This window comes from Chrysochloris asiatica, unplaced genomic scaffold (genome assembly GCF_000296735.1).
Source record: "Chrysochloris asiatica unplaced genomic scaffold, ChrAsi1.0 scaffold00002, whole genome shotgun sequence".
NCBI lineage: Eukaryota > Metazoa > Chordata > Mammalia > Afrosoricida > Chrysochloridae > Chrysochloris > Chrysochloris asiatica.
Genome location: NW_006408520.1, coordinates 10467717 through 10480197, shown reverse-complemented (window position 1 = coordinate 10480197; position 12481 = coordinate 10467717). Strand labels below are relative to the sequence as shown.

Here is a 12481-nt window from a genome sequence, read left to right as displayed (position 1 = left end):
CACGGTGTCAATTCCTCATTTTCACTGACCCTCTATTTTGCTAGACCTTTTCCAGTGGTTGGTCTTTCCTGATGATGAGTCCAGTGGAAGGAAGGCCAAGTCTCTCCATCCTCACCTCTGATGAGCATTCTGATTTTATTTCTTCTAAGACTGATTTGTTCATTCTTCTGGCAGTCCATGGTATAGTCAATATTCTCTTCTAATACTACAGCCTGAATGCATCAATTCTTCCTCTGTCTTCCTTTTTCATGGCCTAGTTTCCCCACATACACAAGGCAATTAAAAAGACCAGGGTTTAGGTCAGACACACCTTAGTTATCAAAGTGACTTCTTAGTTTCTTAAAACTTTAAGGAAGTCTTTTACAGGAGATTTGCCAAATGGACTTCCTTTACATGCATCTAATACTGTCATTGTTACACATAAAATACACAATTTGCTTTTTAAGAATTACTATTTCTTACTTTTTTTTTTGTCTACTGGGTTGGCTTTATGACTTCTTTTTATATATGGAATTTGTACTTCAGCAGAGATCATTTATAGCCTTCTTTGATATTAACTTATCATGGTGCTCAGTAAAAATGAGAAACAAAGTACTGGGTAGTACTGAATGCTTTCATTTTTCTATGCGTAGAAAAAGCATAAAACTCATGAGCTATTAGCAGAATTAAGTCAGATAACTTATTCTGAACCAGATTATAGAGGGATAACATATCAACATATTACTAATAAATTGAAAAAAATTTTTTTTCCAATCTGGTTTCATTGATAGTCAATACACAGGGCCATCTGGTGGTGGAGCACGCAGGGAGCCTGGAATCCAGAGGAGCTGCCTCTATGTCTACAAGGGGCTCTTATCTAGACCCTCCTGGCCTCCCTGCGTACCCACTCTGACCCTGACCAAGACCTCACCTTTTGGTTCTGGACTACCCTGCCTCACAGCCAGAGCCCCAGAGCTGGAATGTTGCTCCTTGTCTGACTGTTGTTGTTAAGTGCCGTTGAGTCGGTTCCGACCCATACGACCCTGTACAGGGTTTCCGAGGCTGTAAATCTTTACAGGAGCAGAACTGCTGGCCTTAAGGTTCACAGGCCAATTCGTAACCACTATGCTACCTTCTGGAATCCGGAGGTCTGGAGATCGTGGAGCCTGTGTCTCTCTCGCTCAGAGTGAAGCTACCTGATATACCAAATATCCCATCCTGCCTCTTTATTAGCGTAAGCCCCTCCCACTGCCGGTTTGTTTGCTCTGTATCTCATTCAAGATATCCTTGTCTTCTTTTGTTTTGTAAATGTCACTAGTATACTTTTCAATGTCCATGCATGATAATAGCTTCAAACTAGAAAGAGCAAAAATAAAGGAAGGCAACTTGGCAAACGGTTTAATTTATTAATGGATTTATTCATATTTTGATTGAGCATCTCTCATGAACTATTATTTGAACAATGTTGCTGTTAAGTGCATGGAGTCAGTTCGGACTCACAGTGATTCTGCATAGGGTTTCTAAGGAGTGGCTGGGAGGTTTGAACCACTTACCTTGCAGTTAGCAGTTCAGTGCTTATCCTACAGCGCCACACCAGGACTCCATTTGTACGATTTGTTCTTCTTGCTAATATTTGTTTGTATTGCCATGGACTTGGTTCCAACCCATAGCAACCCTGTATTGAGGAGCAGCTGGTTGGCTTGAGCCTTATCATTCTAACCAACTTTGCTGTTCAGCGCACTAACCCACAGCACCATACTAGGACACTATTTGGACAATTGTTCCTGCTGTTATTAAGTGCCGTTCAGTCGTTCAGACCCATTGTTGTTGTTGTTGTCAGGTGCCATCGAGTCGGAACCGACTCATAGGGACCCCATGCACAGCAAGCAGAACGAAACAATGTCCGATCCTGTGGCACTGCCGCTGCAACACTTGATGCCATCAATGATGCCACCTGGCTGATCCATTCATTGGGGGTCTTCCTCTCTTTCTCTGACCCTCCATCTTACCCAGCATGACATCCTTCTCTAGCGACTGTTCCCTCCTGACAATAAGTCCAAAATATGAGAGATGAAGCTTAGTCATCTGGCCTCCAAGGAGCACTCTGGCTGCACCTCTTCCAGAACAGATCTATTGGTTCTTTTGGCAGTCCATGGAGCTTTTAGTATTCTCTTCCAACACCACAATTCAAAGGCGTCAATTCGTTTACGATCTTCCTTATTCAGGTGTCCAGCTTTCGCATCCATATGAGGTTATTGAAAATATCATGGCTTGGTTCAGACCCATAGCGACCCTGTATAGAGTTCCGAGGGGCGGCTGGTGAGCTTGAATCACTGACTTTGAGGTTCAAACCGACTTTTCAGTCCAGATCATTTTCCCACAGCTCTACACCAGGACATGGATAAAATGATGCCTGCCTTCAATTACTAACTTTGTATAAAGGAAGAGTCAGCCAAATAAAGTTAATAATGTTAGTGACTAATAAGTTTGTATAGCGTCAAACTGACTGTGGAAGTAGTTAAGTGAGTGATATAAAAAATAACATTTCCCATTTCTACTTTCTGAGTGTAAAACTAACATATCCATTTTAAGAAATTCACTATGTTTTGTTTTTTTCTTTGTATAAACTTCCAAGGTTTTATCCACCCCCCCCACCTTATGTATTATTTATAGATGCTTAACAAAAGTAGGTATATACTGCCTCTTGTTTGTGTTAGGAGCCTTGCAGTCGGACTGCAGCAATCTTGTATAGGATTTCAGAGGAGAAGCTGGTGAGTTTGAGCCACTGACTTTGTTGTCCAGTTCTTATCCTACAGTACCACACATTTTTGACTTAGTAATCAGATATAAATGTTGTCCCATACTGGTACTTACATAATTTTATTTTTAATAACTGCTTGTAGCTTCATTATTCAAATATGCCATAATTTATTATTTGACCAGTTTCTCACAATTGGTCACTTAAAGATTGTTTTTAATGGCTCAGGACAGGACAGTTTTTGATTCTGTTGTATATATTACTATGAATTGACTCAATGACACTTAACAATGACATCATAAATGATATTCCAATTAAAATTTTTATAAGTAAATCTGATTATTTATCTAGAAAAAAATCTTGATGATAAAACAATTGGTTATAAATATTTCAAGCATCCAATATATGTAGTCTAAATATTGTTCACAATTTTGTACTATGCAGCAATGCCCAATTCTTTACCTTTGATTATCCTTTTGGATCTTTACTACTTTTGTTGTATGAACAGATAACGATTTAAATTGACTTTGGTGGTGGTGGTTATGTGCCATGGAGTCAGTTCCGACTCATAGTGACCCTGTACAGGGTTTTCGAGGCTGTAAATCTTTACAGAAGCAGAAAGCCTCATCTTTTTCCAGCGAAATAGCTGATAGTTTTGAACTGCTGATCTTGAGGTGCTCATTCTGATTCTTAACCATTACCCTACCAGAGTTCCTTTTAGTTGGTTAAAAATGAGATTACATACCTTTTACTTTTTATTAGCCATTTGTACTATTTATTGGGGAATTACCATGAAAACTCTTTCTTTATTTTCTAATTCAAAGTATATGATCACAGGCTTCTAGTTTTACAAAATGGTGATTATACTAGCTTTGACAACTTTTACACTTGCATTCTGAATGAAATAAATAAAGAGCTAGAATGACTGAATCTATCAACATAAGAGAAAATGAAACCCCAAGAGCAAAGAAGTAGCTGAGAAGCAAAGCAGTAGTCACACCAGCTGACACAATGGCAGGTCACATGTGATGGTGCTGGTGACACTGAGCAGGATACAGTATTGCTAACTGTCAAAAAAAAAGATGGTTTCAAATGATTGTGATTAACTAGTCCTTGTCATGACTCAAGGTAGCACAAAACATCTATCTGAGAATTAAAAATACAGGAACTATATCTCCAAATAATTTGGATTCAAAATTTGAAATATTTATGTATTTCAAAGAACCTTAAGCTGAGAAAAAAACAAGGTCTCTGGTCAATAATATATCTTTGGTGTCTCTTAGAAGCAAATGCAAAACTCTATGGAGAGACACTACAAAACTATGATTCATGGAATAAGCTAATATTTTAAAGAAAAAGAAAACACTCAATGAAACAATCTACTGTGAATAAGATTTAGATGAATAAGAAAATTAATACCTCCAAAGTATTTTAATACTCTATATAGCTTAGCATTAAAAAGACTAAAATGAATGTGTATTTGAATTACTAAATCAATAAGATAAGTTGTAGAAAACAAACAAAAAAGAGACACGACATTAATTAAAACCAACAACAACATATAGCTTTGTAAGCTGCCAAATACAAATTCTAAAATATGAACATAACACTGCAATTAAATTAAGGGCTGATTTAAAAAGTAGATTAGATATCAACAAAGAATAAAGAGAACAAGCAAACTACACAAGAAATATGATAGCAGGAGGTGGCAGGAAGACCTATATACAGAACAGAAAGTCAAAGTGAGATTATATAAGAGTATTTTCAATATGTAACAATAAGAATTCTAAGAGGAAATAAAAAGAATGGCTCTGACAAAAGTCACATATCTCTACACCTAAGATATGCAATAACCAGGAGTAGTAATAAATCAAATAATAATTAATACCTAAACATACCATGCTGTTGGTGTTGGTAAGTGCCGTTGAGTCAGTTTTGACTCATAGCCACCCAGCATAGGGTTTCCAAGGAGTAGCTGGTGAGATGAACCACAGACTTTGTAGTTCAGATGACCTTGCAGTCCTGAGTTTTAACCCACAGCACCACACCAGGACTCACCTACAAAAATGCAACTACTAAAATAAAATTAAACATTACACAGCAAACATTTTGTTGTTGTAAAGTGCTGTTAAGTCAGTTCTGACTCATAGTGACCCTGTACAGGGTTTCTAAGGAGCAGCTGGTGGGTTTGAATTACCGACCTTGTGGTTCACAGTCCAGTGCTGATGCTACAGTGCCACGCATTAACCACAGGAATTGGAAAATAGTGGAATTACAACTTCAAAATGTTAACATAAAAAAATGGTCATTAGCATTTGTTGTTGTTTTTGTTAGGTACTGCAGAGTCTGTTCCAACTCATAGTGACCTTATGCATAATAGAACTAAATATTGCCCGGTTTTAGAGACTCTTCTGACATATATTTTGGTATTTTCCTTCTTTCTTGTCTTCTTAATGGCCTTTGCTTTCTTACTGTATGATGTTCTTGATGTCATCTCACAACTCTTCTGGTCTTTGGTCATTAGTGTCTAATGCATCAAATCTGTTCTTGAGATGATCTCTAAATTCAAGGTCATATTTTGGCTCTCTTAGACTTGTTTTCATTTTCTTTAGCTTCAGCCTGAATTGCATATGATCAGTTAATGGTCTGTTCCACAGTCTGCCCCTGGCCTTGTTCTGACTGATGATATGGAGCTTTTCCTTAGCTCACAGATGTCATAATACAACAGAGCCACATTGGGAATGTTGATTAAGCAAACAAATGTGTCTGAAGACAACTATGATGAGGTGGATGTGGATGAAGATGAGATTTTTGGTTTTATAAGCTTTTAAAATCTAACAGAGAGAAAGGGGACTCAGTGTACTGTGCAAATTAACAAGCTGGTTCTGAGCTGCTGTGAGAAGAGTACTGAGAGGAATGTTCTGGGACAACTGGAGCCATTGCTTGAGGATCCCACTTGGCCCTTGGGCTTTCTCCTGAGAGAGAAGTTCATCAGTGTTCTGCCTGAGATTGCCCTGCCTTTGCACCAGCAGCTGAAGAAGGAACAGATGAAGACACACAAAACTAATAACACTTGTGGGAAGTGTCACTTCTACCTTTTGATCAGTAAGATATTTATGGAAGAAGGAAATGGAGCAACCTAAAGACAGAGGAGCTGATGTTTGCAAGTGCAAAGAAGGAGTTCTTCCATGAGGTTGGAAAATGGTTAAGCGATCAGAAACAGTGCATTGTGAACACTGGAGCTCAAAGTCTCCACTCTACACCAAAACACAGAGCAGTTTGTGCACCCCAGGGATGAGCTTACCTGGATGAGAAGTGGGCACCCAAGAAATAAAAACATACACACACACACACACACACAGAGAGAGATTTGCTCTCTGCATGTGAACAGACAATTAACTGGCTCACCAAACGAAAAGGTCTGAAAAGATGTCCACATTTTACAATGTATTTTCCATCATTAAAAAGTGACAACTGGTGCATTTTCATTAAAAACAAAACAAAAAACCTGATGTAACTCTGGAGGTGCTCGCTCATCTATTACAAGAAACATGGAAGAGAGCTACATAGATAATTTATTGGAAGGGATCCATATTTGTGTCTAATCCAATAAAGGTGACACAATAGAATGTGGAAATCATTGAACAATATCATTAATACAGCAAGTACAATTTTGCTGAAGTTAATTCAAAAATAGTTGCAGCAGTACATTAACAGCGAGCTGCCCAGACATTCAAGTCAGATTCAGAAGAGAACTTAGAATGATGGATATCATTGGTGATATCAGATGGAGCTTGACTGAAGTAGAAAATACCAGAATGATGTTTCCTTGTGCCTCATTGACTATGCAACTGCATTCAACTGTGTGGATAATAACAAAGTATGGATAAAATTGGGAAGAACGGGAATTCCAGAACACTTAATTGTGCTCATGAGGAACCTGTACATAGACCAAAAGACATTTGAACAGAATAAGGAGATACTTAATGGCGAAAAATCAGGAAAGAAAAGCGTGGTATCAGGATTGGATGAAGACTCATTAACACTCTGCCATCTGCTGATGATATAATCTTGCTTGCTAGAAGGGAAGAGAACTGAAAATACATACTAATAAAGATCAAAGACTACAGCCTTAGGTTTGAATTTTACCTTAATGTAAAGAAAACAAAAGTCTTCACAACTGGACCAGTAAATAACATCATGATAAAAAGGAAAAGATTGACATTTTCAAAGATATAATTTTGCTTGCATACTACAAGCAACGCTGATGGAAGCAGTAATCAAGAAATAAGGCTTTGTATTGTATTAGACAAATGACTGCAAAAGGCCTCTTTCAAGAGTAAAAGAGTTAATATTTCAGCTTGAAGACTGAGGTACATCTAACGCAACCATGGTATTTTCAATCACTTCATATGCATGTGAAAGTTGGATAAAGAATATGGAAGACTGTAGAAGAATTGACACATTTGAATGATGGTGTTGGGGATGAATAATGAAAGTACCATGGACTGCCAGAAGAACAAGTAAATCTGTCTTGGAAGAAGTAACTAGAATGCATCTTAGAAGTGAAGACAGTGAGACTTTGTCTCCAACACATTGGACATGTTATCAGGAGGGACCAGTCCCTGGAAAAGGACATTATGCTTCGTGAAGTGGAGGGTCAACCCAAAAGAGGAAGACCATAAATGAGATGGAGTAACACAGAGGCAGCAACAATGAACTACAAAAAAAAAAACAAAAAAAAACACCAAAAACCCAATGGACTCAAATACAATTTTAGGATTTTACAAGAATGGACAGTGTTTTGTTCTGTTGTGCATAGGGTTCCTTTAAGTCAGAACTGATTTACTATACTTAACAATAACAACATAAAAACTAATAATAATAGTGGTGGTCAAAAGAAATCATATCTAAATAACACACAATAATTACATACAACATAGGAATAAAAAAGACTCAGACTCAGATTGTTGGGAAGAGGGTAAGAGATTAACTTTGTATTTAGTCATTATCAATATACATTAAAAAAATGTAAAGAGCAATGATTGAAAAAATAGTATTATAAAACAAAATTTCCATATAAGCAAAATGGGAATAAAAGATTTAAGTGAATCATTGTGCCAAGAAATAGCAAAAAGAACAGGCACCAGAAAATGAGCAATGTAAATAATATCACAGTATCATATTATAGACATCAATCCAAATACTAGCAATCTCATTAATATAAGCAAAATAAATATGCTAGTTAAAATATAGAGACTAACAGTCTAAGTAAGTAAAAAAGAATTGCTATTAGGTTCTTGTTTATACATTCATGGGTTTATTTCAAATAAAATGTGCTTAAATGTGTCACTGTGATCAATGCATGTCTGCAGAGATGTTCCTGCAGTAACAATGCCATTGATGGTGGTGGCGGTTGTGTGTCATGGAGTCGGTTCTGACTCATAGCAACCCTGCATAAGGTTTCTGAGGCTGTAAATCTTTACGGGAGCAGAAAGTCTCATCTTTCTCCTGTGAAACAGCTGGTAATTTTAAACTGCTGATCTTGAGGTTAGCAGCCCAAAATGTAACCACTGCACAGAGTGCCTTAAAATAAAATAATACTTTTTGTGCCATGGAAAAAGCAAAGCTGAGGTCAGGACTAACATCATTTTTTTTACATGACTCAAGTGGACATCTTCCCAAATTACTAAAGTTTTGCAACAAGCTACACATATGCTGCATCAAATAAAACAACAGTTTTTAAATGGATCAAATGTTTTTAGGATGGTTAAGAGAGAGAGAGATTTAACAGGAGCCAAGAAAGGGAATATCATCAACTCAATGAATGAAGAAATTGACTAACATCCAGAAACTTCTGGAAGATAACTGTAGAATTACCATTGATGAGATAGCTGCTGAAGTTAGGATCTCATGTGGTTTGGCATTTTCATTTTAAGTGAACATCTTGGCCTCAGCAAGCTTTCAGCTTAACAGGTATCAAAACATTACATGAAAATCAGCTAGCTCAAAGAGGTGATCTTCTCATCAGTCTTTAAAGTAAGATAAAAGTTAAGGAACATGATTTATATAGAATGGATCATAATCAGGTGATCCAGAGAACAAGGTCAATTCGAAACAATAGTTCCCAATGGGGATCTACTGGGTCACTTAAATTCTTCAATACTTGTTGTTATTGTTGTTAAGTGCCATCGAGTTGATGCCAACCCATAGTGACCCAGTATAAGGAGCTCTGGTAGCATAGTGGTTACGAATCGGGCTGCGAACCTTAAGGTCAGCGGTTCGAAACTACCAGCTGCTCCGCGGGAGAAAGATGAGGCTTTCTACTCCCGTAAAGATTTACACCCTCGGAAACCCTGTACAGGGTCGCTATGGGTCGGACCCGACTCGATGGCACTTAACAACAACAACAACAATAGGGTTTCCAAGGAGCAGCTGGTGAGCTTGAACCACCGACCTTGCAGTTCAAATGACTTTGCAGTATGATGCATTAGCCCACAGTGCCACACCAGGACTCCCTTCAATACTTACCAGAGCTAAAATTATACATATCCTATGTCACCAAGCCATGATTATTTTCAATAACCTCATATGCATGCAAAAGTTGGACAGTGAATAAAGATTGTAGAAGAATTGGTGCATTTGAGTTATGGTGTTAGAGGAAAATATTAAAAGTGCTATGGGCTGCCAAAAGAACAAACAGATCTGTGTTGGAAGAAGCACAACCAACGTTCTCCTTGGAGGCTAGGATGGCCAAACTTCATCTCTCATACTTTGGACATATTGTCAGGAGGGACCAGTCACTGGAGAAGGATATCATGTTTGGCAAGGTGCAGGGTCAGAGAAAAAAAGCAAGATCCCCAGAGAGATGGATTGGCAAAGTGGCAGCATCAATGGGCTCAAGTGGCAACAATTGTGAGGTTGGCCCAGAACCACACAGTGTTTTGTTCTGTTGTGCATAGGGTCGCTATGAGTTGGTACCAACTCAATGGCACCTAACAACAACAACATGCCACCAATTTCACTTTTGTGCAGAGGATGAAATGCCCAGTATTATTCATGGTGTTCCTGTAGGTATGGTAAGAAAGTGGAAACAACTTAATAGTTCCTTAGTAGAGAAATGGCTAGGTCCTCAATGACTTGCTGAACAGTTGTTGGTTCACACCCACCCAAAGAGAGCTCAGGTCAGCTTTCCAAAGGCCACAGTCTTCAAAAACCTATAGGAGTGGTCATGAAATGAATATCAGCTGGACGTCAGAGGGGTGGGTATGTCTCAGTAGTTTTAAAAAAAATATTATTTGACTGTATCTACATGTGTTAATGCATCAGACTTCAATGTCATTTGAACTGCAAGGTCAGTGGTTCAAGCTCACCAGCTGCTCCTTAGAAACCCTATACAGTGTTGCTATGGGTTGGAATAGACTCAATGGCACTTAACAACAACAATAAAACATGTGTTAAGGAGTCCTGGTGTGATGCTGTGGGCTAATGTGTCAGACTGCAAAGTCGTTTGAACTGCAAGGTCAGTGATTCAAGCTCACCAGCTGCTACTTGGAAACCCTATACAGGGTGGCTATAGGTAGGAATCGAGTTGACAACGGCACTTAACAACAACAACAACATGTGTTAATTGGGTCCTGGTGTGGTGGTGTAGGATAAGTACTTTATGGCTAACTGCAAGGTCAGCAGTTTAAACTTATCAGCTGCTTCTTGAAAACCCTATATTGGGTGTCGGTGAATCAGAATGGATTTGATAGCATTAACAACAGCAACACATTTCAATATGAATAACTTACAATCATGATCATTAGTGAAAAGATAAAACTGAGAATATTCTGTAATTATTAGTGAAAAAATATTATGTACAGTATTTTGACATTTATATTAATTGAATCAGTGCACTAAATAAATTGATTTCAGGTATATATACATATTCATCACTACTAGTGTATGCTGTGATGCTGGAAGTTATGCCACTGATATTTTAAATGCCACAAGGTCAGCTGTTCAAACTCAGCAGCTGCTCCTGGAAACCCTACACAGGGTCACTATGAGTCAGAATCAACTTGACAGTACTTAACAACAAGATATGCAGATGAGTGTTGTAGTTACATAGAACAAGTACTGGACTGTGAACCACAAGGTCCACAGTTTGAGCCCACCAGCTGCTCTGCAAAAGAAAGATAGATTTTCTGCTCCCATGAAGATTTAAAACAACACCAACAAAGTGCAGGTGATGCAACATTGCTGGGAAAAGATGAAGATCAAAGACTATAGCCTTCAGTATGGATTGCAACTCAATGTAAAAAAAAAAAAAAAAATCATCACAACTGGACCCATAAATAACATGATAAATGGAGAAAAGATTGAAGTTGTCAAAGAGTTCATTTTGCTTGGATCCACAAGCAACATTCATGGAAACAACACTCCAGAATGTAAGCAACATGTTGCATTTGATAAATCCGCTGCAACATTACTCTGCAAAGAGCAAATGTATCAGTTTGAGGACTAAAGTGCTCCAGACCCAAGTCATGGCATTGTCAATCAACTCATATGCCTGTGAGAGGTGGACAACGATTCAGGAAGACCATAGAATAATCCTTGCATTTAAATAATGGGTTTGTGGAAGGACCATGGGCAGCCAGGTCTTGGTTGCTTACTAGAAGCCAGGATGACAAGCTTTCATCTCTCATACTTTGGACACACTACCAGGAGGGACCAGTCCCTGGAGAAGGAAATCATGCTTGGTAAATTGGAAGATCAACAAAAGAGAGATGAATTGACATGATGGCAGCAACAATGGGTTCAAAGGTAACAACAATTGGGAGGATGTCAAGGACCCAGCAGTGTTTCACTCTGTTGTATACAAGGTTGTTATGAGTCAGAACCAACTCAAGGGCATCTAACAACAACATATGTATTTAAACAAGTACAAAACATTAATGGGAATGTTAACATAGTACTTTCAGGATAATTATTGCTTCTGGGGAAGAATTGTAAAGGACTGTGAGAACTGCAATTTTAATTGTATCTCTAACATTTTTCTCTCAACACAAGAATCATTCTGAAGCAAATAAGACAAAATGTTAATCTTTTCTTATAGATGAATGGGTAGTACATGATTTTATATAACTGTCTACATTTGTTTGTAAAATTTAAATGATTTAATAAAAAATTAAAGAAACTAAATTTAAAATATTTATTTGTAAGCACTCTTTAATAGAAAGTATATCATATCTTTATCTGTCAAACATACATCATTTTTAGTATGTCTAATTTTTTTGTTTCGTTCTGCTGTGCATAGGGTTGCTATGAGTTGGTTCTGACTCGATGGCACCTGACAACAACAACAACAATTTTTTGATGCTTTAAAAACTAAGAAGTTTTATGTTATGTTTTTTAAAAAAATTTCAGAGTCAAGATTATTATTCTTTTTGTGGTGTTGTTGGTTCTGTCTTTAGTTTTATAAATTTCTTCCCACCCCAATAATAAGTATTTAACTTAATTTTATTCTAGCTCTTTTCAGGTGCTATTGTTCCTTTGCATTTAACTCCTTAAGTGATTGAGGATTTGTTTTGCTCTAAAGTTCCATTTTATTTTGTTTTGCAATAATTATCAACATTTTGAATCATATTTTAAGCTCTCGCCATTCTCACTGATTAGAAACAAGGTTTATCTTATGTTCTAATTTTACTTTATAAAAATTATAAGTTATGCTTTATTTTTGAGATTTTGAACTCTGTT

At 37.5% G+C, this 12481-nt stretch overlaps 1 pseudogene; it reads left to right on the top strand.

Annotated features, from left to right (window-relative positions):
• Positions 1-4136: 4136 nt before the first annotated feature.
• On the top strand, positions 4137-6035 carry LOC102838486 (annotated as a pseudogene).
• Positions 6036-12481: the final 6446 nt, after the last annotated feature.